Raw genomic sequence first — 4,063 nt, 5'->3', positions numbered from 1 at the left:
CTTCCCACCATATCTCACCAAACAACATCCTAAATGTCACGACCTATTTTAGCCTAGGTCATACGGGCACCTACCATTCCCCCCTCGGTAGGTGAACCCTTAACTCAACGTTCACATTCAATAAATATAATAGCGGAAGAAGTAAAATGACGTAAGTCTCACAATATAATATAGATAAGTGCGGAAGTAAATGAATCCACCCCAGTATCTGGTCTGGTCATACAAGATCACCTAAATTCGAATAACTCTGCTCTGAATAATGATACATAAAATGTCTCAAATCATGTCTTAAAAGAAAAGTAAGACATAACTAATGAGAGAGTCTTTGAGGTCAACGAACGCCATGCTCACCCTGGAAAACTCAAGTAGAAGCTGAGGAGTCATTCAGCCACGAGTCAGAGAAGTAGATCCGGCCTGATACTCTGCATTCATAAAAGAATGCAACAAGTGCAGGTTAGTACAAACAACAGTACTGGTAGGCATCATAGGCCGACTAAGCATAGTTAACACAATTCAGAAAATAACGCAGATAAACAAGTAGAACAATCAAACATGAAACAATATAATCTCGTAACTGAGTACATCAACACCTGTGTAAGTATCTAACCCCAATATACTAAGTCTGAGTATATCAATTCCTAGAACAATCAACACTATAGAATCAACAATACCATCCACCACAATACAGTCATCACAACATCTCACTCAATTCATAATTCAATGCAATGCAATGCAATAATGGTATGAAGGTGATGCCATGCCATGCTATGGAAATAAGATGTACACATGTACTCCGGACGGAAATATCGACGTCTCGGCAGCACAACCTAGTGTGACTCGCGAAGTTTGAGTGCCACCCGTCCAGGATCTTTGCCAAACAGACAAACAGGACCCTGGCTAATTGCTCACAGGGGGAGTCTCACCGGCACCACTCTGGAGGACCCGCGGAGCCCATGCACTACAATCGAATTTGGGATAACATCGGAAACGGACATGCACAACGATGCCCGAATATAACCATCGGACATCGGCCTCCTTGCAATCACTCAAAAGAGTTGTCAAATATCAGTTTCATAAATCAACGATTCCAGAATTGAACCTTGGACATCGGCCTCCTCACAATCACTCAAGTAAAAGAGTTTAGCAAGTATCAATTTCATATAAACAATGATTCGGAATGGATCTTCGGACATCAGCCTTTTTCACAATCACTCAGGTAAAAGAGTTTATCAAATACCAATTTTGTTCAATCAACGATACCGGTCATCACCGGATATCGGCCATGCATGATAATATGAGAGAATGCATGCAATGCATATGTCAATCATCAACAAGTAAGCTCAATATCAAAAGTACCTCAACGGGGTACGCCAACAATATATCACATCACAATACCAACAGTAGGTATGCCATCATATATCAATAACTGAAGTACCAATAGTGGGTACGCCAATAATGTATCATAGTACAAATACCAACAACGGGTATGCCAATCCTATCCCAAATCAGGACAACAAGCGACATTCGCTATCTACCAACTACATATGACATCAAGCCAACACTATTAAACAATCAAACACATATAACGGGCTGGCTAGTTCCAACACACATCAGGGCACAACTTAAAGCAATATCCATCCCAACTTCACAACCGAAGGTTCACATGTTGTCTCCGACATCATAATCTAAATATGTGATTCACTATACTAAGTCTCACCAAAGTTAAACCATAACCTACCTGGACTGCCGAACTGCAACACCAATAAGTCACTCTAGCGCCTTGCTCTTCCTCTGAAGCTCAGAGCCAAAGTAGTCTAAGCATAATCGAATTCTAAATTAGAAATGATGAATAATGATAATAATATTCTGTGATATCAATTAGGTCAATTTCACCCTAGGAACTTAGGGAAACGAGCCCACAAGGGCGAAATGGGGAAATTCACGGGTAAAATACCAACTTGAATCCTAGGTAATCATAACCCAAATATTAATTGTTGGTTTAGCTCAAGAACTATTCCCAAATCTGATTCTAGTAAAAAACCCACTGAAGCGGTATGGTCGATTTTACTCATGACCGCCCCAGCGGACACTACACTACCAGACACCAGAAAACCCTATTTTCTAAGTCTTCCATCGAATTTTCGGGTTATTCCTGAGGGCATCTACTCATAATCCGACCACCCTAACCTATACAAAAATATGCTACAGACGCACTCGTGGTCTCAAAAAGTTCAACGGAGGTCTCGTTGACCGAGTCAACCACCGGTGCCTACTTCCTATTTCCCATTCAAAGTCCTGAAATGTGCCAAAATGCATTGGGATCCGAACCAATCATACATACAAGTTCTAAACAATTATCCGAACCTCTCGGAGTTGACAAAACTCCGAAAAAGGTCCGTTGCCCAAAAGTCAACCTCGGGTCAAATGAGTCAATAAATGCTCGGAAGTGGCGAAAGTGCCAAAAGGACTATAACGACCAAACAGGTCGTTACATCAGATACCGATTGAAGCGTTGCTCGTCTCGAGCAAAGAAAAGAAAGAAGGCAGGGAAATACCTGAATCAGTGAACAACTGGGGATATTGGCTACGCATATCGGACTCAGTCTCCCAAGTAGCCTCTTCCACAGGGCGGTGCTTCCATTGCACCTTCACAGAAGCAATCTCCTTGGAACTCAATTTTCGAACCTGCCTATCTAAGATCGCAATAGTCTCCTCCTCATAAGTCAAATTCCCGTCAAGCAATATAGAATCCCAACGGACAATGTAGGTACCATCGGTATGGTATCTCTTCAGCATCGAAACATGGAAAACCGGGTGACCGCCCGCCCGGCAATGCCAACTCGTAAGCTACATCGCCTATACAATCCACGATCTCAAACGGGCCAATGTATCTAGGGCTCAACTTGCCCTTCTTACCAAACTCTTAACACCCTTCATGGGTGAAACCTTCAACAGGAACTGATCACCAATAGCAAACTTCAAATCCCGAATCTTCCGGTCCGCATACATCTTCTGCTGGCTCTAAGCAGCCACGAGTGTAGCCTGAATAACTCTCACTCTATCAAGGGACTCTCTCAATAGATTCGTACTCCCAGGTCGAGCCTCGAACCAATTGAACCAATCGAACCAACCAATCGGATATCTACACCTTCTACCATATAAGGCCTCAAAAGGAGTCATACCAATACTCAAATGATAACTGTTGTTCTACGCAAACTCCACCAAGGACAAGTGTTGATCCCAATGACAACCAAAATCAATAGCACATGCTCTTAACATGTCCTTGAGTACCTGAATGGTCCGCTCGGACTGGCCATCGGTCTGGGGACGGAAAGCTATACTAAAGTCCAATCGGGTACCCAACTCATTATGAAATGCTCTCCAAAGTCGGGAGGTGAAGATAATGCCCCGATCAGATACAACAAAAATAGGGATCCCATGTAATCTCACGATATCTCGAATATACATTTTGGCCAACTTCTCCGCGGTATAAGAAACCTGAACCGGAACAAAGTGAGCGGATTTAGTCAACCGATCCACTATCACCCAAATAAAATCAAACTTGCCAAGGGTCTTCGGAAGACCCGTGACAAAATCCATGGTAAGCCTCTCCCACTTCCACTCGGGAATGGGCATCCTTTGAAACACCCCACCGGGTTGCTGGTGCTCATACTTTACCTGTTGACAATTTTCACACTTAGCCACAAAATCAACTATATCCCTCTTCATACGGCGCCACCAATAGTGCTGCCTCAAGTCACGGTACATCTTAGTCACTCCCGGATGAATGGAATAGCGAAAGCTGTGGGCCTCAGATAAGATCAACTGAATCAGGTCACTAACACGAGGAATGTATACACGTCCTCTAATCCTTAGAGTGCCCTCAGAATCAATCACGGCCTTCTTGGCCTCACCTCTCGACACCCTATCTCAGATCTTGCTCAACTGAGAATCCTCAAACTGATGAGCCTTGATCCGATCTAATAACGACGATCTCGCCTCTATATAAGCCAAAATCCTCCCCGAGGTCGAGATGTTGAGACGGACGAAACTATTGGCCAGA

This window comes from Lycium barbarum, chromosome 6, assembly GCF_019175385.1.
Source record: "Lycium barbarum isolate Lr01 chromosome 6, ASM1917538v2, whole genome shotgun sequence".
Taxonomy (NCBI): Eukaryota; Viridiplantae; Streptophyta; class Magnoliopsida; order Solanales; family Solanaceae; genus Lycium; species Lycium barbarum.
The sequence above is the reverse complement of the archived record's forward strand: the minus strand, read 5'-3'. Positions refer to the sequence as shown.